Source organism: Cryptomeria japonica, chromosome 8 (assembly GCF_030272615.1).
Source record: "Cryptomeria japonica chromosome 8, Sugi_1.0, whole genome shotgun sequence".
In the NCBI taxonomy this organism is placed as follows: Eukaryota; Viridiplantae; Streptophyta; class Pinopsida; order Cupressales; family Cupressaceae; genus Cryptomeria; species Cryptomeria japonica.
The window spans coordinates 714,557,591-714,584,373 of record NC_081412.1 but is presented as its reverse complement, the minus strand read 5'-3'; the positions used below and the strand labels follow the sequence as shown (position 1 = coordinate 714,584,373).

The following is a 26,783-nucleotide window of genomic DNA, read 5'->3' as shown; positions in this document are numbered from 1 at the left end:
TATTCTCCAACTCTTGATAGGTGCAGCTTCATCCTTTTCTGCCATGTAGAGAAACTTGACTTGTTCAGCTTTGGTGCATTCCTCTTATACATCTTTGGATCTTTTCCTCAAGTACCTTTAAAATTTTTCTTTCGGAGTCCAATGCTCTAATAACAATTGATAGTTCTGATACTTAATGTTAAGTACAGATGCCAAACAAATAAGATGAGAGGGGGGGTGAATCATACAAACTTAATCTTCCATAAAAACAACAGATTCAACCTCGGTAACATATACTTCAGTAATATAACCAAAACTGCTAAACATGCAAACTCAAAAGCATATAAACATCATAACACTCATAACACTAGATTTAACATGGAAACTCAAATAGGAAAAAACCACTATGGGATTTTGGACCCACTAAGAAATATACTCTTCTAGAGTATGCTCGGTTAAAAGCAAATCCTATTAAAGATTTCAAACGCATTACTAGATGTGACCCGGTTAAGGGATTTCCCTCATATCTGTTAGGATCTTCACCTTGTTAGAAGTGACCTTGTTAAAGGATTTCAAACACTCAATCAGAATGTTACCTTGCTAGAGGGTTTTACAAATAAGACTGTTAAGTCCACTCGGTTAAGAGATTTTCTGTCACTTCACAAAATAACAGTAATAAAAAATCTTTTTGCAACTTCACATCTAAAATGCTAAAGCAGATTCTTATTTGCTCAATACAATATAGACATAGAACTAATCTTGTCCTTCTTTTGGGCTCTATACTCTGTTATTCAAACAGGTTTTCAAGCTTCTGTGCTCAGTAATCACTATGTAGCATCCCTGTGCATACACTTGCCCGCATGCATTGTTTATCAACAGTTCCTTATTTATAAACAATTTGCCAACCACTTAATCTCCTTGATCACATTTCCCATGATCAATCATAGCCATCAGATCGTCAAACTTTGACCAGGTTCAATGTATCCTTCAATCTGAAAACGTTTTACCCCGCCTTGAACTTGCATACATTTCTTGGAACTTGTGCTAGGATATTGCGGTTCAATCTGAGCTGTAGATCTTCCTGCCGATTTTCCTTTGCCATAGATTCTTTAACAAACTTCATTCACGGCATACCAATCATTTAATCATAGCCAACTCATCAACTTCCTTCATTAAATAATGCTTTTATTCATTCAATGCATTCTGTTATTGCTCGGTTGCAACTCGGTAAATACTAAACTTCACTCGGTAGACATTCTGCCTTCATTAACCAATAGTGATAACCTTAGGGTTTACCAACTAGGTTCTTTGCTCGGTAACATAGTATAGTATTAACCTTACAATCAATAACATATGTATGATATCAAAACAATCTAAACATCATGATCTCATCATTGTCTAACTCGGTAATAGTTGCCCATTGAATAACTTATTCCTTCCCCTTATTCATCATATTCTTTCTGTGTCTTTCACCGACATCTTTATACTTGTCAAATCATACTTCTCAAGATATGGCAACATCATATTGGATTAGAAAATCAATTTCTTGACTTCAGTGACAAAATAATTATATTGAGATAGTAAACATCCTTAATCAGTTATATCCATAATCATCAACAACCTTCTCAATATCCTTATTGAAATGCCTACAATCTCTCCTTGTCTGTTATAATGCCAAATGCCAACAGATCTTACAAATAAGATCTTACATATATACCATAACCTGAGACCAATTTTAGTAGGTCGACTCTAAAAGATATTACAATAAAACAATTACAAGTAAATCAATAACCGATGCAATATCCAATTCAAAATGTCGGCTTAATGCATTTACAATAACAACAAAATCATCTCCAAAGCATGTCGTGCTACTATGGAGTAGATAAGCATGTCGATGTATAACCTAGACCTATCTGTCGGTAACAACAAATATGCAAATATGAATATGCCAATGAAAAAATCTCCAAGACAAAGTGTCCAAACAATGTCTTCGACATAGCCAGGTTTTTTCCATATCATTCCACATGCTGGTGAACATTATATCCTGCTGGTGTACTAGATACCGGTGACTGTGCATAAGTCACTTGCTTGCCAGTGAACATTGCCGATTCTTCAAAGTGTCACAGTTGATAAGTATTAGTAGGTGTTGACATCAATGACAAAACCATACCAAAATACCAACAATAAGAACATTTTGTATACTCCAATTATATGTTACTACTATTATAATTGCATTTAAATATTAGTTTCCAACAGTTGATCTTTGATAAGCTGTATATAAAATATTCTTTCCATATAAATGTAATTTTCAAAAAATATTAAAATTTACAAATAAGCATATATAATCCTTTCAAATTATTATTTTTTTATATAATTTTGTCTTATCATATAATATTATAGTATACTATAATTTTTAAGCACACCTACACTGTAAGGAAGTTGAGTAGTGGGTATGTGCAAGCTAATGAGTCACAAATTCGCGGAAGTCTGTGCGTTGGAAAACGCGCTCCGCAAAACAGGCCCCCGTTTTTAAAAAACGGGGGCCCGTTAATGGTTCGGCTTCCCGAGCCGAAAGGTCACGGGGTGCCGAAGCCAAATAAAACGGGCCCCCATTTTTTAAAAAATGGGCCCCCGTTTATTCACAAAACGGGCCCCCGTTTGTGAACAAAACGGGGGCCCGTTTTAAAAAGCTATTTTTACCCTTTTTTTTGATAATTTTTCATTTTTACTGTTACACAAGAGGAGATCGAAAACGGACCCCCGTGCTGTGGTTTCCACTTCAAGCCTCCACCACTATCCCAGGTACACATTCTGTCATCTATTTTCACATTTCATAATTTTCTTATATATTTTTCTTTTTTTTTTTGTGTATTATTTAGTTTTTTTTTTATTATTTTAGTTTTTTTTAATAGTAGCATATAAATAAATTATTTTTTATATTTGTAAATTCTTGATTTTGATGTAAAATATTTTTGAACAGTTAACCCTAAACCGTAATCAACAAATTTAGAAACCAAAACCAAACCTAGATAATTAACAAAATGAAATCGACACAAACAAAAAACCGAAAATGAAATGGGAACAAAAACAAAAACGTTCGAAAATGAAATCGACACAAACAAAAAACCGAAAATGAAATGGAAACAAAAGCAAAAACGTTCGAAAATGAAATCGACACAAACAAAAAACCAAAAATGAAATGGAAACAAAAACAAAAATGTTCGAAAATGAAATTGAAATAAAACCGAACATATGTACCTAAATTGTTCTTAATCCTCATTAGGCAATACAAAAGTTACCACTAAATTAGTATAACCTTAAAAGTAATTAACATTAAGTTTTTCAAATTTTAGATATGAAAGTTTAGGCTTAGGTTTATGCCATGTCATGGCATAAAGGTCTTATTATGTCATGTGATGGTATAAAAGGATCAATTATGGACACAATTTTAGAGCAAAACTAGATAAGTTACTAAAATTGGAGTTTGGTTTACATAGGTTCATAAAGGAAGCTAATATGCCAAATATATAATTCATTAATACAAAATAAAAAATATTCTTGATTTATAATGTTGATTGATAATGAGTTTTCTAAATGGGGTGCTAATTATATATACATCCGACAGATTTGAAAAATATAATTCCCAAGAAGTATTTTGAATATACAATTGAGGATATATATAATCTCATGGTTAAAGATGCTTAATTTCGATGAAAGTTATTTTTTGTATTACTATGTAAGAAATCCATAAATGGGATGAAAGTAAGACATGGCCATCTAGCATAGATCATCTTATATGTTGAAGGAGTATTTTGAGTTATATTAGAATTATTTGATGTGATTAAGTCCTAATTTTAGGATATGTAGAGTTCTTTTACTTTTAAGGTTGAAATAAAACATGGTGATTATGTTTTATTATCACTTTTATGCTTAACCTAGGTAAAAATTTTAATGGAATTATTTTCATATTTAGATATATAGATCACAACTTATTATTATTTGTATGTTTCTTGTTTCTTTGAAAGAAATGCATATTGATTTATTTATAAGTAATAATTTATCTAATTATGCATTTATGAAATATATAGAAATTGAGATTTTTTTATTGAGGCTAATTAATTTTAAAACTCAATGATTATATCCATATTATAATAATTTATTTAGAAAATATGTGACAACATGCTTAGTGTTAGACCATTTTGTCTTATATTGGCCTAGACATTCACTAGCGTTTAAAATATAATCTTTTTCTTGGTTTATTGGCTAAAAATTACATTTTATTAGTTAATTATATTAAAATTATTTTAGAGGAACCCTTTGAAACCTTCAATATAAAATTTGGAGTTAAAAATAAGATGATCTTGGCATTGTTTTTACTTCTCACCTACTTAGTTAAACTATCATGCTAGAAAAGGGTGAATATCATAAACCATGCGGAAAATAACATTTTGGACCATTAGGTAATTTTGGTAAGGTGTGAAATATTTTAAAAGGGGAAAGTGCCAATAGTAAATAGTAGATGCATTTTTAAGAAAAAAATTCTAAAGCAAGGTTGACTATTAGAATGTACCTTGATGTATTATTTTCCTATTTTATTAGATTATAATTTTATCTTCTTTGTTACTTATTTTTCCATTTGTTTCATAATTCATGTCTCAAGAGTAAATAAATAATTTTTTGTAGGACTAGATTGAGAAATTGATTATCTCCATTGTTCATTCTTCTATTATACATTCCTTGAGGTTTGAATATTGTTTCCACGTCATTTTGGATGTATAAGTTTTTTTTGGGCTATGTATATAGTGATAATGTCTGAGTTCTTTTGTATTAGAAAATGATGATAACCTATTCTCATTCATTCCTTATTTTCTTACAAGGATTATGTAACCTTTCAAATTGTTAAGTTAAAATCTATCATCTTATATGGTCATCATGGTGATTCATTACATGAACATGTTGATCCTTGTAATTGTCCTCTTTTGCTTAATGCATTGATGTTGTATGTATTATGTGAAAAATTATAATTACAATGACTACACCATTATTATAGATGAATATCTTAATTTAAATTATGAAAACTAAGATATTTAAATTTAATCTAGATCACAACTTGATTTGAACATTACATCATGTGCTTATTTTTGGACATGAACCAACTAACCTATGGGAATGCAACTTCCCAATCAATAACTAATTTACTAATTACTAACTATTAACTAACCTATAATTCAACATCTAAATATTAATTTATTTTATATTTTATTATAATCTAAAACTATCTAATGATGTAATATATCCAATGTTCTCCCCTTCTTACATATATTTGAACAAGAGATGGAATATTTCAAGACTTGAATGCAACCCTTATGTAAACTTTAATGATGTACATCTATTGATCCTCCTCACTAACCAAGAAACACTAGACTAACTCCAGTAATGAATATTTTGAATTTAAAACCTATCAAATGTCTATAAAACATGAGAGAACCTAAAGGGTCTATATCCTCCTTGCCTAATGAGAGAGCAACATTTCTTTGAAAGTCCCAATGAGCCTCAAATGATCCTAATGAATGTAGGGCAGTCTTAATGAACCTAAGAAAGTCCTAATGAGCCTAAGAAAGCAATAATGAACTTGGGACAATCCTAATGAACCTAGGATAGTCCTAATGAACCTACGATAGTGTAAACAAGCCTAGTATAGTGTAAGAAAAAAACACTACAAAAAAGACCTCAAATGCGTTAAATGAATTTCCCAATAACGCACTCGTGTTTATCTTTTTTTGGTCATTTGGAGCTACCTTTTTTTACAACATCTTGGTGTATACGCCCCTAAGAAGACCTTTTCCTCAAAACTTTCTTGGATCATGAACTCCTCATGTGCACCAAACATTTAAGTTGCCACTTGGAAGCTTCTAATGCACACAATCCTTTCAATCAATCTACTCCATTGATCTCTCAAAACAATCTTAGTATTTAATCCTCTATCCTTCATTTCTTATTCAACTTTGTAAGAGAATTTGTGTATGGATTGATATCTTAAATTTTATAGAAAGATTATATATGAAAACAAATGATTGCGGAGTTTTATAATAAATGATTTATAGGAAATAATATTTTTTGAAGACCTTTTGTAAATTATAATCTTGTGTAGATTTGATTATGGGAGAAATTTAATGGTGAAATATGCTTAACTCTTCAAAAGTTTTGATGTTTTGTCTTTACATGACAACCACTTAGAATATAATATGTTTTAAGTATGTAATTTATAGTCATGGGAGATTAGTTTCTTTTTAAGATTGTTTGAAGACTAATCAATGTAATATGAATTGATGACAATTATGTCAAAACTATGTAATTGAATTCTAATAAATTATCATGCGTACACTAAAACACTAGAAATATGGAGCATCCAAACACACACTTGCATTTTTCAAAATAACTTTAAGTTAAAGTTAACAAAATATTATGTTGTCTTAGTAATATTGTTTCCATGCTATATATTCTTACACTAGAAGGAGGATCATCTTATTTCTCACTTCTTTATTGATCTTATGTATGAAATATTTTATATTGATTTTAATAGTTGATGCATTTTACAAGAAATGAATTTATTAAATTGAATATATAATAGATTTATGATGTTTCATTGAAAGTTTTTATTAAGTTTTGTGCGCAAATTTTATATTTCAAGATTCAATAGTATGTACATGTATATTTTTTTAAGTTCAATATTATATTATATATTTCATGTGTATCTCATTCAACAACATAGAAATGTTACTATTTATAAATGTTTTTTTTTAATTTAGTAAAATAGATTCTTCTTTGACATAGAGTTGTATATAATTCATGTATATCTTTATATATGCAGTAGTTCTTTGCTATCATGGATGTTTTTGACATAGATGAACTATTAGGTGAAAATCCCCCACCACAACCCCCTCCTCCTCCTCCTCCTCCACCACCACCACCACCACCCCCTAGATTGGATGAAATTCGTTTAAGAGAACGAATTAATGAAAACCTACAAGTGATTGAACAAAACATTGCTGCTATCCAAAATGAGCAAGTCATGCCACCCCATCTTGTAGAGTTTGCAAAATCAATGCAAACTGTTGTCGAGTCAGTTAGATCTGTTGATTCTCAATTAGATCAATTTCATAGATGGCGACAAGAGTTGCGTGATTTTTATGCCAATGGTTTAACTTATAGACAAATCACAGATTTGAAAATAACCAAAGCTCATTTATGTCCATATTTTACCAACCCAAAAACAAGAGAACCAATGCAACCTAACCAGAAAAGAATTTCAATTAGGTGGTGTGTGCATCCAGAAATGGCTAGATACTTTTGGGATAGATGGTGGATGGTTTTTTATTATCCACCACATCGTAATTATGAGGTCCCTTTTTATTTTTTGAAGAAATTATACTATGAGTTTGTAATGAACCAAAAACCAAATTATTTTGATATTAAGTCATTCCAGGGTGTTGGTCGTGGAATGCCACAGCATAGATTAGGGGCACGGAGTAATAATCCCCTACCGGATCCACCCATAGTTCCACTTGTTGCTCCATCGATTCCTGCATATGTCCAAAATACATCATTCATTTCGACATTAGATGCTTTGACTTCCCTCACAGGTAACCTGAGTGAGCAAGCTGCTCACATGGCATCTGCTCCTCGATGGATGCCACATATGTGTTCGAGTTTTCATGAGACGTGTGTAGGTCCTACTACTACTGCAGGATCTACTTCAGTTCCAGATGAGCATGATGCAGCAGATGATAGTATGATGACATCTTATATGGATTTTCTTTGCTCGGATGTTCATCTTGACCAGGTATAGATATATATACATGTACATGTCAATCTTTTTATGTACTTCATTAAATATAGGTATAAACTAAGTGCATCTCTTTTTTTATACAATCTAATACTTCATTAAATAAATTTTGTTTATGTAGATAAGGACTACGCCTAATATTAGAGTCAATATTGCATCTACTGGAAGACAACTCGGCACACCTTATGGGGTATAGTATAAATTTATATCTAGACATTGTACTAGATCTTTTTAAGTTAATATGCTATCGTCGTATATTATATAAATTTTCATGTTGATACATTGAATGCTTCTTTCTCCAGGATTCAGGTCATGAGGGACCCTCTACATCACCTCGAGAAGAGGGTCTGACTATTGTGACACCATCTATGGTATGTATCTTATAATTCTTAACTTAAATATGAACTCTTACAATATTGTAACTTTACTTGAAATTATTTAGTACACATATATATGTTCACTAAATATGATTTCATTAAATGCATGTATGCAGGTGGACACTACCATTAGGATAGGTTATCCTCATAATTTTGATCAGAGCCAATTTGAACGCACATCGACATCCTTTGAGGTATTAATATGTAATACTTAATTTGATCTTATTTTGACTCTTAATTTAAGATTTAATTGGACACTTTGAATTTGACCTTGTACAGGAGTTAGCTAGCATTGCATTTGGTGTTGATACTGCACAAGATACTGCTAGAGGAGATACTGCTAGAGGGTTTGATGAGCATATGGTAAGTTTGTAACTTAATTTATGAATTCTACTATATTTGATAAATGATTCTTTTAATAGTTAATTTCAAGTAATATTTTAATATTATTTTTTTATTGTACAGCATGAGACAGGTGGATCTGGACCACGTCCCGGGGACAAGAGAGATACTGCTACAGGATCTGATGAGCATATGGTAAGTTTGTAACTTAATTTACGAATTCTACTATATTTGATAAATGATTCTTTTAATAGTTAATTTCAAGTAATATTTTAATATTATTTTTTTATTGTACAGCATGAGACAGGTGGATCTGGACCACGTCCTGGGGACAAAAGAGATACTGCTACAGGATCTGATGAGCATATGGTAAGTTTGTAACTTAATTTATGAATTCTACTATATTTGATAAATGATTCTTTTAATAGTTAATTTCAAGTAATATTTTAAAATTATTTTTTTATTGTACAGCATGAAACAGGTGGATCTGGACCACGTCCTGGGGACAAGAGACCACGAGATGTTATTGATGATAGCACTTAGATTTTACTATTTATTTGGCTTTGATATGTACTTTTTTATGGACTTTACACATTTGTTTACACGTGCACATACTTTATATATATGGATAGTTGCATAATAGGATTAGATCATATATATTTTGTGCATACTTTATATATTTTGTGCACATTAGATATTATGTGGAGTGAACATCATGTTACCATCTAGACATATATATGGATTAGATATTATATGGATTATGTGGACTTGAAATTTTACTGTTTATTTGGCTCTGATATGTACTATTTTACGGGCTTTACATATTTGTTTACACGTGCACACACATACTTTATATATATGGATAGTTTCATAATAGGATTAGATCATATATATTATGTGCATACTTTATGTGTATTGTGCGCATTAGATATTATGTGGACTTGAAATTATGTGCACATTAGATCATATATATTGACTTGAAATTATGTGGACTTGAAATTTTGCACATACTTTATATATTATGTGGACTTGAAATTTTATTTATGGAAGTTGTGCTTAAACAACTTTATAGGCATTATGTGGACTTGTAATTTTATTTTTGGAATTTTATTTAAATAGTTCTTGTGATTAGATAAACTACATGTGCATACATCATGAACTAAGTATCGAAACATATCTTATAATTATAACATATTCTAAATCAAAAAGTATCATTTAACAAATATAATGAATAGAACTTGATTAAAACATAATTATCTCATTCATAAATTTGACCAGTAGTCTCTCATTTATGTATATTGTACACAAAATGTAATCAAGAAGACATATCTAAAATAAAATAAACAGTCTATTTAAATTATAATAATAAGGATTTATATCTCTCAAAATACAACATAAAGTATGCACAAACAATAGTAGTCATTGAGGGCAAGTCTACTCTGAGAGACCTAGAAAAAAAAATACATATGATTAGTTTTTATAATCAGGATGCATTGAATTTAAAATACAACATAAAGTATGCACAAACAATATAGTAGTCATTGAGGCCAAGTCTACTCTGAGAGACCTAGAAAAAGTAAATACATATGATTAGTTTTTATAATCAGAATACATTGAATTTAAAATACAAATGGATTTGCCTTAAGGGTACAAAAATTTAACTTACTTGTAATTATTCAAAATGAAACATAAAGTATGCACAAATAACTTTGTTTTCATTGATGCCTTCTACTTGTGGTAGACCTGAAACAAAATTTTAGTAGATTAGATTTTGTAATTATGATTCATGATTTAAAATACTATATATAATATGCATCGCGACTTTTAAAAGGGAGGTGGATTAAGGGTTCAAATTATAACTTACTTGATATTCATTCTATTATACCATCTGCATCCTCTCTCTTTTGCAAAGCATCTATAATTGTCTCGTGCTCTTCCATAGAGAGAGTCCATAATTGTTTATTAGCAGGCCTGCCACGATATCTATCCAATTTTATATTAGTTGCCACTACCAAATGTGAGTAATGTATAATCTTTTTCTCTAATTCATAATCTTCAAATGCGGGCAATCCATTCTTTCTTGTTAGATATTTGCGTAGCCAAGTGCCAACAACAACCACAGATCTTGTTGGATAGTCATAACCATCATCATCTACTCGAGGAGTAGTTAGCTTATGTTTTGGCTCTACACATCGAGCCAACCAATACTCTGTCCCCTCTTCATTGTCCTCTGGTGCAACAACAGCATAGACATGTCCTGTGCACAAAACAATTTTATTTTAATATTTAATAAGAAATAAAAACAAAAATATACACTGTAAGATTTCATAAATATATGTACTATTTAATAAATCAAAACAAATTTCAAAAATCATTTTACCTTGTTGTATAAGATCTGAAATGCGATCATAGTCATTTGATGCAAACATTTGATCCATATCTTCATCAGTTCTTTCATGCGGATCATTTGCATCTATGGGTGTCAATGATCTTTGTTGCCATTCTTCAACCCATTCTTTATTCTCACAAAATTCCCAATCTCCGGAAACACAAAACTGACAAAAGCAAGCAAGTTGCCTTGTGAATATAGTCCATGTGTTTGAATTAGAACTCTTAAACGAATGCCATTTAGCTGATCCAATGATGGTATTACAATCATGCCAAATAGGAATACTATCTTCCTTTATCAACCAGAAGAAACGTCGAATTGCAGAGTTTTCAGTTGATCCTTTTGACAACTTTGAATTGCACCAATCTACAACTGCACGAGCATCTCTGAATTTCACTGCATCCTCGAATTTCAATTGTTCTCTAGCAAGAGCTCTTTTTATACAGGCACTGGCTCCATCGTGTTCCCCCTTACCATGTCCCGCTTCAAAAAAACTCCATAAATGTTGGACATTGGTTATCTTGTGAACTTTGCATAGCCAATAAAACATTCTTGCATTTTTGAATTGTCCAGTGCAGTTATCTGACCATATCATATGTTGTTTCATGTCAATTTCTCTTTCCTTAAGATTATCATAAAATACCTCAAAACAATGTTGGACAAACTCTGAAGAGTGTAATCGATTATCACTAACATAGAAATGATACTCCCTCAAAAATTTTCTGTTATCTTCTGTACTGTCATGGTCATGTCTATATATAATGTGCACAAATATGGCCACTTGCACTGAGTTGTAGTATTGTGATTGAGTTTCCTCTTGTGGTTTTAGAGTATAATTTTCTGCAAAATCCACAACTGATACTATTGTTCCAATTGGAAATGTGTTCTTGCATATGCGAAACTGTCCATCAAGCCATCGGGCATGTTGGGAATGTTTCACATATTTTGGAACAATATGAGTTTTAAACTCACTAATAAATGCATTCACACTATTCTGTTCTGTAATCAATTCTAAACGTTTCCCCATCTTTCCATCCTTTAGAGGGTATTCTATATTTTTAAATCTCCTAACATCAACCATTTTTTGTCCAAACTCAGATGAAACATGTTCATGCAAACATTCACCTATCAAAGAATAGTTCCCACATAAATTGCAAAGACCATAAATGCATGAACTAGAAAGAAATAATTGTTCATTAGGTGGTTTACAAAATAAACTTCCAATAAAATCTTTTATAGTTTCAGGTGGAACATAAACACCACAATCCTGCACAAGATCATTACCATGCAACATACAACGAATATATCGAAAAACATCATAATAGTAACGAAACTGGACATGAGTTTTACAACAACAAGATATTCTTTGTTTATTGATTTTAACATACCAGGGTTTGCATTTTTCAAATGATCTTTGACTAATTCGTAAATTCATTAACACAGATTCATCACTAAATTTTTTAAAGAATTCAGTTTGAGTCATGTCAAGAAGATGTTTTGGATGAGGATCACGAATTTTTGATCCCACCCTTAACTTTAAAACATCTCTAACATTTGATGAAACTCTAGTGTTATCATGCCAAAATTTTGTAATTAATTGTTTAGTTTCATCATTTAATTTCATGTCCGACCTTTGAAGTCTACCACTAAAACTCCAACAATGGTTTAGTGGATCAATTTCAATTGTGTCTCTTCTTTTGGCCGCTCTTGACAAGGTTCTACGATGTAAGTTCAAATAGCCACTTATATCACTTAACATTCTTTTATTAACAATCATTTTGTCAACTATAGCAGTCGTTATAACTCTACGTGCTGCATTCTTATTTTTAGATCGACTTGTTTTTCCTATAGAATCGATGGCACTGGCAACAGTAGATACAACTTGCTTATATGATTCATCTTTTCTTTTTGGTTTTGCATAAATACCTATTTTTTTCATGACTTTACGCATTTTTAACATTTTTATTAATTGTAGCATTAATTGACATTGGAATCCTAACTTTTTATTATAGAAAAATTGTTTATATAATCTGTTTGCATGTGTTCTGATTTGTCTCCAAGAAACTAACCCATTAAGATTATCTAGCACATTGCTATCAATAGTAAACAAATTACATTCATTTTCTTTTAGAGATGGTGGTGTAATATTTTCAATTTTTATTTCTTTTCGTATTGGTGTATGAAATTTATATCCAGCTTCATTTAAATCAGCAATTTGATTGGCATCATAGTCATCAGGATTTAAAAACATACCAGGATTCGCATCCACATCAACATTTGCATCAACAGTCATACCCGTGTGTGGTTCTATATTTCTTGCATCCATCATGATGTCTTCAATGGTCTCATCTACAACGGGCACTGAACTAGATGCTTCAAAAGTGTTATTCAATTGCCGTTGTTGTGATCTTCGATCTCTTTGGCATTTTGCCTCCTCTCTTTGTGCTTGAATTTCGTCCACTGTCATTGTCCTCTTTTTTTTCTTTTGACGTTGCTTAGAACCCATTTTTACAAACTTGTCTTCAAAAAATCGCGTAAAAAATATTAAAAAGTACTGCCAAATGATGTAAAAAAAATTTGTTAGTACGGATTTCAATGATAGTGTAGTAAATCGATGCAATCTGTTTTTTTTTACAGCAACGGTTATTTTAATAACGGGCAAAACGGGGGCCCGTTATTAAAACGGGGGCCCGTTGTTAAATCCAACGGGCAAAACATGAAACGGGCCCCCGTTATGTAAAATTTGAATTCACAACCCGCCACTTGCCTCGGGATTAGGCCCGGGATTAGGCCCGGGATGGCCACACCTGAGACATGAACCTGCAAATTCAAAGCTCCATGAATGAAAGCACAAATATGATGAAATGAAATAGTTTACGTGCCTCTAATCAAAGAATTTTTATACGGAATTGAAACCCATTTCAAATTATACTGTCTAGATTCTAAATATGTAAATTAATTTAAAAATTGATTATTTTAACTATTTTTCATTTAATTTATACTAAATCAGGGTCATAAATTTGAAATATTAACTAATTTTCTTAATTTAATAACTTATTTATTTTAATGAATTTTGAAAAAAAAATTATATGTCATCAATCTACACAAAATTCTTTTCAATTTAAAAAAAAAAAAATTCAAAAAATACTAAGTTTACGTCAAATTATGTGGGTCGTACACGTCAAATTTTTAAAAAGATAATTACGGTCATTAAAAAATTAATTAAAAAAAAAAATTTTAAAAAAAAATACAGAAAAATATGCTCATCAATCTTCAGTGTGTTACAAACCATTTCCCAAAACGGTTTGAGAAAATAATTTTAATTGTGTCAAAAAGTGTGGGTCGTACACATGCATGGTATGGTCCTGAAACAGGCATTTTTAAAACATAGTTTTTAGAACTTCATTCAAAAAGTTATTTTTTATTATGTGGGTATTAAAATAAATTACATATTTGAAAAGTACACTCAGAGAGCTATCTTTTATATTACTGACTCTTTTCAAGATTCAATCTCTAAGTGTTTCAAAATTTAAGCTCAAGTGAGACAAAATCTGAAAAACAGGGAAAACACTTCCACTTTTTGGCCAAAAAGTGGACTCATCTTCTTGCACTGACCCTAGTGAAACAAATTCTTGCACTAACCTCGAGAGGAGGGTAATGCAAATTTTTTTATAGATCGTCACAATAGTTACAGAAACTTAACAAAAATACTCATAAATAACATTCATACCACGACACAGTGATTTACGTAGGGAAAACCCTTTTGGGAGAAAAAACCCCACACTCAAAAACTCATCCAATATATTATTCAGCAATCGAAAACAAATTACAATATACTTGCAGAGCAAGCTCTTCACGGGAGTACCACTAATCAGAAATTCAGAGGTAATTCAATAGCCATAAGACTCTTGCACACAACCTCTATCCCACACACCTCATATATAGGAAATACAATACAAGAAACTGTCAAACGATATTACAAAACCATGGGCTGAAACCACCGAATAAAGTTTAGCTGACCTTATCTCCAATCTAGATGCCTTATGATGTGTTAAAACACACATGAACACGTGCCCCTCCCTTTTATAGTTCATTTATGTGTCCAATACAAATCATATTTCCTATTTCAGGAGTACAAACTTCCAGAGGCCATAACTTGTGAATAGTGTGTCTGATTGACGAACCGTTTGAAGTATCAAAAAGTTTGCGAAGTGTTCTATCACTTTATGAATGGATATTTCATTTATGCCCACTTTTCATGGTGTTTTGAGGCCTCTAAGGTCCTCAAAATTAAGTTTAAATTTTCGTTGGACCCCTCCAAAACAGAAACTTTAATATCTTCAAAACTAGCTCTGATCTTGTGATGAAACTTTACAACAATGCTTATCCAGAAACCTAGAAGCTTTGGGGAGAATTTAACACCATTTTGTGCTGAAAAGAAAACTTACTATAAATAGTAACCTCATGTAAATGCAAGGTTGAGACATTTTTTTTCCCAACATACACATCTTAGCACATCAAACTCCTAAAGATATTCCTCAACATCATTTTTTTGTCAAATAATTTTCCCTAATGATTTAATTGGTCTGTAAATAGCAACACGACTCCAAATTTTCACTTCATGCTTATATCAAAATTACACTTATGTATCTTACCATGATATTATATCATGTCTATAATTTTTTTTTAACCTATAATTATTGTATACAAAATATATTCTCATAATACACATTCGTTGTCACATTATCTCATTTAATTAGGAAGCACCATATCATCCCTATGATGTATACGTGCACCCTTTTTCATATCATTCTTTTCAAGTTGTCCCCTTTGATTGAGGACATTTTGCTTTCCCCATCTTGTGTTGTGTTATCATTGCTTACCCTTGAACATTAGAAGCAACATACCTCTCCCATATCATTTTACACTCACATATTTGATTATGTTCTTAGAGATAGTTTACAACATCAAGTACATCACAACTCCTTTTATCATAATATGTGTACTTGTATTCTTATCATGTATTAAGAGTGAAATTAGCGATGTAAAGCTTTCCCCATACCACACATATTATATTTGTAGGACCATTTCAATCTTTTGGTTTTTCCATATTGAATACAACAAAATACCTTGATAATTTTCATAATGATGATTTGATTTTTACTTAATTCTGTTTCATATGATATTATCCATTACATTCACTTCATACTACTCATGTCTTATTTTACTTCTTCAAAACTTTTAGTCACTACAATAAATTAGGGCACGGGCAAACATTTCATTTGACTTGTGTGGGAACAATTAGAGTAGTGGACATGGTGTATATTTATATTTGGCACCTTTATGAAGTTGGAATAGGAAGGAAAGGAAGCCATAGGGAAGGAATGAGACTAGCAACAAAAGGACATACTCATAAAGTCTAATAGGATCAATTACCAAACAAAAATAAATAAAAACAATGGGCAAAGACCACATAACACTAGATACCTAATGCAACCCCAACTAAAAGTGGATCCTCAACATCAAGCTTTCACCACACATCTCTAAGAGTAGTATCGTCAATTGACTCCCAACCAATTATTAGTGTCATCTTATTCTTCAAGATTCTCCTTCATAGGTGGCTCGATAGAATAGATGAGGGAAATTGTTGATCTATATAGTTGATGCGCACTAGGGAGTGTGACAAAAAGAGAGAAGAGAAGAAGAGAGACATAGGAGGGATAAATAAGGGTACATTGTGTGTTGGAATAAGAATGAAAGGTCATAGAGAAGCAGCAAGACTAGTAGCAAAAGGAGTAAAGACAAGGAAAACATACCAAAGTTAAGAAGACAACATTTTCTACTAAAATTAGGGTTTGAACAAGCATTTCACTTGACTTGTGTGGGAGCAATTAGAGTAGTGGACATGATGTATATATTTATATATATTGGCACCTTTCTAAAGTTCGATCCGGAAGGAAAGGAAGTCATAGAAAGCAACGAGACTAGCAACAAAAAGACATACTCATAAAATCTGATAGGATCAAGTAGCAAACAAAGATGAATACAAAGGGCAAACCCTACATAGCACTAGACAATTAATACAATGCCAACAAAAAGTGGATCTTGATTATCATACTTTCCCACACATCTCTAAAGATAGTATTATCAATTGACTCCCAACGAGTAAGAGTGTTATCTTATTCTTCAAGATTCTCCTTGATAAGTAATTGGACAAGTTACAAATAAGGGAAATTGTTGATATATACAATTGAAAAGTGAATAAGGTAGATGCAAGGATGATAGAGAAGGGAACTTTGTGCATTGGAATAAGAATAAAAGGAGGTCATAGAGAAGTGAGACTAGTAGAAAAAGAGAGCCAAGAGGAGTAACAATAAGACAAGGCGAACATACTAGAGTGAGAACTAGCAAGGAAATAGCTTGAGAAAAAGAGATGATCCCAGTTGAGGGAGCAACCCTTGCTAATAGTCGTGCAACCTCTTATGCGCTATAAAAGCGTACAACAAAGCATTTTTTGGCGGCACCGAGTCAATGGCGTAATTAGTAAGTAATGATCTCAGAAAATGAGAACCTGCGAACTTTCTTAAATTGGCCTATGCAGGTCTCGAACCTGCGACCTTCGCGTTATTAGCACGACGCTCTAACCAACTGAGCTAATAGGCCTCGCTGTACGGTACATTTTAGTTCGGGTAAAAACCTATTCTTTAATATAATTTTCAAAGATATTGATAATTGCTTTTCAAAATCCAATTCGCTATTGCAGAAAGAAGTGCAATTGATGTACAAAATTAAAACAAGAAAAAATAGTAAATAGATTTTACGCCGCTGTGGACATCGATCGAATCCACAAGCTCAGCAGACCGCAATATGCACATTATTCTGTATGCTCCAATTCTATGTTAAAACTGTTGTAATTCATTTAAAAATTAGATAACAATAGTTCATCTTGGATAAGCTATATATAAAATATAAAACATAAAAAGATTATATATAATTTATATAGTCTTTTAACAATATGTAATTTTTTTTTTAATATTATAAATTGAGAGACCAAAAAAGATGTTTATACAGATGAGTTTAGGGGAGGCAGGGCCTCAACAGTAAAATCAAAAAGAACTAGACGAGTGTCATATACAATGCACTAAAAAAAAGCTCCAAAATAAAGTTGTGCTTGCTTCCATAAGGAACTAGAAGAGGATTTCATCCTGGTCTTCTACCCTTGTGGTCCACCCCTGTGGTCCTTTCATCCAGACCACCTTCTTCCTTTCCATGATTTGTATGCACATGTCAACCCTGTTGAAGGGGCGAGCTCTGGTATCTTGGAGTTCTTTAATCAGTATCTTAACTGCACTCTCGAAGGCAATTTGATTTTCTGTGATCCTTGCCCATTCATAACCATCTTGCATCTCGTATATAAACATGGTGGCTCAGCCTTCTTTGAGGAATCGAAGGAGTTTGTTTCATTCAAAATTCATCATGAAGCAAACCTGTACAACAATTTTATAATGTGTGAGTTTTTAAAAAAAACCAGTAAGTTCCCTAGCATTACCTTGGAACTTCTCCTTATTTTTGAGTTTCCAAATAAACAAAAGGATAAAAGAAGACAAAATTTACCAAATTAAGTTAGCATCTTTTTTAAGATTATGGACGAAACCAGTAACTATATCATAAGTGAAGACATGCTCAGTAATGGATATTCCAAACATTAACCAGATCTCCCTAGCAAAAGGGCAGTCAAGGAAGATGTGCCGAGTGGACTCAGGTTTATTGCAGACAGAACAGAAATCATATGCAGCTAGATTATTCCTAATAGGCAATCTATCCAGTACGAGTTGCCATCTGAAACACTTGATCTTAGGGGGGATGGGATATTTCCAAAGGTTCTCAAAGGTTTTATACCAAGCGGTAGGGCTGTGGTGGACATTCCATAGGGTGTTGACATGGTCGACCACAGAGGTGTCCTGGTTAAGCAGGTTGTAGATAACTTTGGATTTAATGTTTGGAGGGGGGAGCCATCCTTCCAAAGGAATGAGAGGTACCTGTGGGTGTCAACATAATTGTGTGGATTATTTTTAATTCTTGAATATTGATCAAATGAGAATGGTGGTTTTATTCAAAAGCCCTTTATCAATTTAACTCTATATATAGTTGTAAAAGTTAAGCCTTATCTTTCTATTTTATCTATATCAATTATTGTTTTAGGGAACATTAGTCCTTGCAATTTATGTATGGTGATTTCTCATGTCTTGGATAGCAATATATATCTATGATTACCTAAAGATATGGGTGTTATAGGTATACTTTTTGGGTCATCTTGGTTCCAATGTGGGCCATTGTAACTATCAAGTCATACATTTACATACAATGGTAAATCTTGTGGTTTACAACCAATTAAGTACATAATATCTAGCACCTCTTCAAGAGACCCACTGAAAAGCCTCGTTTGAGTCCATGGGTTTGTTGTTAGCATTATTCATTGGCCTCTAAATAGTAGGAGTTCTTGGGGAAGTTGGTCAATATCATTATCGAAGTTTGGTTTTATGTTTGTTTTTATTGCAATACTTAATGCAATAGTACAAGATTTGGTAGTTTAAGAATTCTTTTGTTGTGTATCCTCACTGAATCATGTATAGAGTATAGGTACATTGATCTGTCAAATTTCTTTTGTTCATCAATACATAGTGATTTGTATGTGTGATTCATTAGCAATTGACAATCCTGTTCAATTGGTTCTGCATTATGCATGTTTTCTAATATTCAACGGAAGCCACTTTGACTTTGAGTGTCACCTTGTTGTCATTTTATGAATTCATTTTTGTATCATCTTACTACATAAGGGAGCATCATGCCATCCCCATGATGTATACATGCACCTTACTTTTCATATCATGTTTCTTGAACCATTCCTTTAGATTTAAGACATCTTGCATTCCCCACCTTGTATTCTATTATCATGGCTAATCCTTGTATGTTAGAAGTCACATCACACTTATATTAAACCTCCACGATTATTTCAATCTTGCATTTCTCTTATTAAAAGATAGCAAAATACCTTGATAATTTATATGACTATTATTTGACTTTTACTTAATTTATATGAATAGAAGCTCAAAAATTTTGTTACTATAGGAGTTTGTTGGAGGAGTATCATGTCTAGTCTATGGACATCATACATCTATTTTCATGACTTCAAATTTTAAAGTTTCCCACTTGTTTAGAGAGCTATCCAGCTAACTACCATAATAGAAAAATTCTTGCCATACATGAGAGGGTCATATGAAACTTGAGAAGGATTTTGATTGAGTGTTTGTTTATCTAGCATTGATTCTTGTACTTGGTACTCAAGATATAAACGTCCCATATTTAATGAGGGAGAATATTTTCTTGGAAATGGCGAATTTGAGTTGGTTTGTAGTCATTTCTATCAACGTACACAATTTTATCTTCTAAGGATTGGCACAATTGCAAAGAGGAGTGACTAGTATTAATTGAATTTATTTTGTTGCACAAATGATAGATGGATTGAAAATATTGAATTTGGGAGTATAAAGAAGAGCTAGCCATTCAAAGATATGGATGCTTCCCCTTCAAGCAACAAGACAATCAACACGAGTTTTTGAGAGGATTGATTAGGAGTAGTAGGCCATGTGAGGAAAGAAACTATAAGGAACATACTAGCTCTTAAAGTCAAAGGTAAGTATTGTGAGATTAGTCTAGAATGTGGTGCATAAAGAGGAGAAAGTGGTAGAGTTGGCAACCACATAAGAAGGACAGTAAGCAAGAGGAGGGTCAACTAATTTGAAAAATCCACAAGTAAATGAAATTTCTTTAAAATAAATATTTATATTAAACTGTATACTTATATGATTAAAATAGTTCAATATCCTAAAAATGTTACTATAATAGGACTGAGCTCTAAAATATGTTGAGTAAAAATAAAGGTTAGAGTCCATAAAACATAGGCAGCTAATGCAGTGCCAACAAAAGATAGATCTTTATCATTAGACTTCCCCCACACTTCTCCACCGGCATTATCATTGATCAGCTCCCAACCAGTAAAAGTGTCATCTTCCTCTTCAAGATTCTCCTAGTTAGTGGTTAGACATGAACTACAGGAATGATGAGTTGTAGATGAGGAAAATTGCTAATATGTACAATTTATGCACACAAGCGAGTGTGTGTAATGCCCCGCCAGAAACCCTAAAGGAAAACAATACAACTAGGCAACTAAAAGGGTGTAATATTTTTTTTTAAAAGAACAAGTGCACTAATTATAACCATTGCACGTCTAATAACACAGCGGAAGACTAACACATGATTTCCTAAGGGTGACCAACAAAGATTAATTCACAAATTATGTTAATGCCACGATTAATCCAACTGTTCATCTAAATAGGAAAATCAAATGCTTAACACAAAAACTACACATACATCCATATTCCATAATGAAAGAATAAAAGTACTCCAATGCATTCATTTCTCATAGCTCGTATATACAAAAGATTAAGGCAACTGAAATAACAAACATTCCAATGATTTCCTTTTACAATATCCATAAATACATGGTTACCACAAATACCAGAGATTACAAAGTTACAATATCAAGGTTACATAAAAGTTTGATACAATGACCAAAAGGTCTCAACTAAATAATGATCACGAACATGAGCTGGTACATGAACCACAAACCAAGAACAACAGTGAAGCCCTTCCTCGCCTGAAGATATATTCCAGAACATCTGATGGGAAGTGGCACTACCACCCGACCATGTGATCCCGAAATGGAACCACCCCACCGTGCTAGGAGATAGTAGAAAACCCTCAAGCAAGCAAAGTAAGACAAGTACGAAAGGACTACAAGACTCCGCAAGCATTCATGTGACTAAACTCACAAACACTAGTGACTCTAAGGAGAGAGTGTCATCACATAGCTTAAGATGGATACCATGGTACAACCTCCTAGGTCTCGGCTCTCTGTCCTTGTAACCTCTCCTGGCTTCCGGCTCCAACTAATTCTCATGCGGACCCTACCAATCCTTTCATGAAGACAAGGTGGTAAGTTTGCCATTCCAAGCCTTCTCGTAACATTATGAGCCTTGTACAAGCACTACACCTATGCACGAGGCACATTATCTTAATTAATATTTATTCTAACCACCCCCTAATCAATTATTAAGTTATCACTTTTTATCTAACTTCCGACGGGTTATCCTGTCATCCACTTCGGGCACAACCCCCGCTCGAAAGCCACTCTCTCATAGGACACTATAGGAAAGGTCTCTCTATGAGAACTCTATGGCGAAACAGACAGCCATACCTTATCCTGAAAAACCACAGGTGAAGGATACACAATCACTAACCAAAGATTGACCATTTGGACAAAACACACAATGGCTCACATCAATAAGGTTATACATCAACACGTGACCAAGGAAATATAATAACATAGGACACAATGACAATTCAACTAGAATTGCAATGGAATATAAACTTGACTGAAAACAACATTTACACAAGATCCTAATACAGGCAATCTTTTCTTAAAACAACGAAATGCATAAATAGCTTTCAAATTAAGACTTCCAGAAAATAAGAATTACAAAGTTATATTAATACACTATTTAATAAGTCATAAACCTAATGTTTCATCTTTTTCGTAGTTCAATTTCAGAGTTTCTCTCTCTATCCTCTGACTCTGTTTCTACAGGATTGGGTGATCTAATTTTCTAAGAGTTTCACTAAGTTTGATCTACCAACTTTCATGAAATATATCATTAATGCATCTATACTTGCATGATCGTAATAAATTGATTGATATTGTGACTCTAACTATTTCATAAATATAAATCTAGATCATTCTTAATCTCTTAAATCCTTTCAACAAAACATACTAGATTTGAGCCTACCTCAAGAAACGCGATCCATGGCTATTACGGTCCTTGTTAACTTCAAACTATCTGCAATACGTCCGGGTTCCAATACTTTCCACCTCGGCGCTCTTCTATCTCACGAGATCTCTATTCCGAGTCCTTACCCTTTCTATATTTTGAGAATTTCTCTTATAATAATAAAGTAATTAACACTCATTCAAGAGCATAACCCTTAACTTCGACACTAAATCGGAAATGATCATCGTTGATCTTTTACGACTTGATCGTAAACACATCAAAATATCCACTATTCCATTCTCCCTAATCTCTTGTCACTCTTCTACATTCTTGCTCTCCTCTATCTTGCTCTCTTTTTCTTTATTTCTCGCTGCTCCAACTTGCTATTTGCTATCTTCCTCTATATCTTTTCCTACCTTCTCTTCTTCATTCCATTCTCTAATCCTTCATTGCATCTCACCTCCCTCTTCTCTTCCAACTCAAGGATCTGCAATGTGGTTTATACTCTCTATGCATGCATGCACACATGTTTAGACAAATTGCAACGTGGTTTATTTGTATACAAAAAGGGAGGAGGAGTGGTTGTGGTAATACCGAGCCCTCCCTTTAAATAAGGGGGGTGGTCGATATTACTATCGACCATCCTCGTTAACATATTTATTTGCATTAAGCCGCCACCCCTTTCGATCGATATCTCTACAACTAAGTCACTTTCAATTATTTTATTTTATTTTTAATTTCGATTTTATCTATATTTATATATAAATAAATAATGACATTTCATGTATATATATAAACATTTAGACTTGATAACATATTCTTAATAAACCATTTTTCATAATTATATATTTAAAATATATTATGGATTTTCATAAAGTAATTAAATTCCGCAAATCTATTTACATATTCAATAATCACACATGTATCTAGGATAAAACCTCTAAATTTATGCATCTAACTAATGGTCTATGCTGACATGTTGGTCGTATGCCACATGTCAACTCATAGTGGTCGTTGTTCTTCGCTCTAAGTTAAATGGAAGACTAATCGACCTCCCAATCTGCCATGCGACATAGTCGCTTATACTAACTCGCCACCTTTCTCAAAATATAAGTACATGCGACTATATAATAATTTTCAATGTAAATAATAAACTTTAAACGTATAAATAATAATATATAATACTAATTTATATATATGTGAATATGTGTGATCGATAAAATCAAGTTGTCTACCATTTAACTTACATCTATATAACAAATGATTAATCATTCTATATGCTAGGTCGTAGAATTCAAATATTTCAACTTATCATAAATCATATTAATATAATCAATATAATTACTCATAAACTATATTCACCTTCGAATATATATAAGTTTATAATTGATTCCTAATATTTAAAATATGTACAACTATAGTATAGTTTTGAAAACCAAACATAGAATATAGTTTCGATAATTCACCTACTTCTACACGAAGGACGTTAAATCATAGAGTCACTATTTAATTCACATTATTAACAATTTTTCACCCTTCCAAGACAAATAAAATGTAACATGCAATAATTAAAATCACTAAACACACAAACTAAGCAAACCTCAAGCAAATACTCATAAAAGATCAAACAACAAAAAACGAAGGTCGAACAAACTGACAGGACGACCAACTGACGACCCTCACACGAGTGTAACTGGGTAAAAGAGGGTCAGCTACTATCTCCTCCACTTCCATCAAAAAATATAAGGCATGCTCAGACCTGTGAAGCCAGGTGGAGACGATACACTGTACCTACCTGGTACTTGTACCTGCAATATCCTGCATCACCAAACCACACATGCATATATACAATAGAGAAAACACGACATACACACCGATGAAGGAGAATCGCGATGTTCCTTGTCTCACCGAAATGAATGAAGGAAAATCGTCCCCTTGCATCCAATACACTCGCAGACATACAACATATAATTCCACATTGCATAGATAAAGTAAAGTGTCAGTACATAGCAATAATCCATAAAATGCCATAAATCACAAGTACTGAAATACTGCAAATAAATTATGCATCTCATATCCATATAAAGCATGAAATAATGTCATATAAGTCTGAATAACAAATCATGGTAATGTATCCACTGAAAACAACCAATAAAATATGAGTCCAATGAGTTCAAATGAGTAGGGGTACTACAGTGTGAGAGAAAGAGAAGTGAAGAAATGAGAGGTGGGGACGATAAAAAGGGCCAAATTGCATGTTGGAATATGAACAAAAGGAGTTTGTAGGGAAGTAGTGAGACTACTAGCTAAACAAAACACTCATAAAGTCTAATAGGATTGATTCCTTAACAAAGATGAATAAGAACAAAGGACAAAGCCCAAAAACCACTAGGCAACTAATACAATGCTAGTAGAAGATGGATCCTAATCATTATGCTTCTCCCACTCATCTCGAAGGGCAAGATCATCAATCAATTCCTAACCAGTAAGAGTGTCATATTCTTCAAGGTTCTCCTCAATGGTTGGGTGGACATGAACCAAGAAAATGATGAGTTGCAAACAAGGGAAATTGTCATTTAATAAAGTTGATGCACACAATGGAGTGTGAGAGAAATAGAGAAGTGAAGAATGGAGAGGCAAGAAGGATAGTCAAGGGGGAATTGCACATTGGAATAAGAACTAAAGGATGCTATAAGGAAGTTGTGGTACTAGTAGCAAAAAGGCATTCTCATAAATTCTAATAAGATCAAGTCCTAAACAAAGGTGAATAAAAACAAACAAGAAAGACCACAAAACACTAGGCATTTAATACAATGCAAACAAAAAAGGGATCCTCATCATTAGCCTTCCCCCACACATCTCCAAGAGCAACATCATCAACGGGCTTCCAACTTGTAAGAGTGTCATCTTCTTCTTTAGGATTCTCATCAATGGGTGGTTAGACACATTAAATAATTGATGAGATGTAGAAGAGGAGAATTATTGATTTATATAGTTATCACACACAAGGGAGTATGAGAAAAAGAGAAGAGTAAAGAAGGGAAACTAGAGAGATGGGAAGGATAGATAAGGGAAAATTGCATGTTGGAATAGGAATGAAAGTAGGTCATAGGGAGGTAGAGAGACTAGCAGGAAAAAGAACTTGTGAAAGGAGTCAATTTGAGTGATGGTAAGAAAAGGAGAGCACACTAGAGGTAAGAAGATGCTATCATTCAATGAATGGAGTCTAGTTTGTATGTCCATAAAGTGAGAACTACTAGTAAGGAGAAAGCGTAAGAGAGACAAAGGGGTTTTGGAAATCGTATGTTAGTATTCAAATGTGAGAGATACTCCATGGAGACAAGAATATGTCAATGTCACGTAAGGCGGCCAAACACTTGGAAATCGTATGTGAGTATTCAATTGTGAGATATACTCCATGGAGAAAAGAATATGTCAATGCATGTCATGTGAGGCGGCCAAACACACACAGAGCATTGACTTGTTCAGGTCATTCATCTCAAATCACATCAATATATAGATTTATTTAAGTGATTAATTTCAAATAACACAACTTTTTCAATAATACCCACCTATTACTTTGATTTAAAATGGTCAACCATAATTAAGAATGATTGATGCATATACCTAAAACTTTGTAATTTCTCCTTTGGCTAACGAAAAATAGTCCATTTATTGCCTTTCTATTTTAGGTGCTCAGGTTTTCACTTCCCTCGTTAAATATTGGTTGATTTGCTTGCGTTGATCAGTAGTTAGAAACTAATAAAATGTGTATACGTACATCTGTGTGCGTGTGTGGCTTGCAAGAAGACGGCTGAGCATGCAATCCAATAAGAGCAGGTGCAAAAGCATGGAAAAGGGCAATTTTTGCGGCGCCGATAGTGGATAACTATTAATATTTAGCTATCTCTGATTCAAATTCGAGAGGCAATTGAAAACAATTATAAACGCCTCTCTGAATT

General features: G+C 32.7%; 1 non-coding gene across 1 annotated transcript; it reads right to left on the bottom strand.

The window, feature by feature from the left end:
• Nucleotides 1-17,522: 17,522 nt before the first annotated feature.
• On the bottom strand, nucleotides 17,523-17,596 carry TRNAI-AAU (transfer RNA isoleucine (anticodon AAU)). The gene has a single exon. It is a non-coding gene; the product is annotated as a tRNA-Ile (tRNA).
• Nucleotides 17,597-26,783: the final 9,187 nt, after the last annotated feature.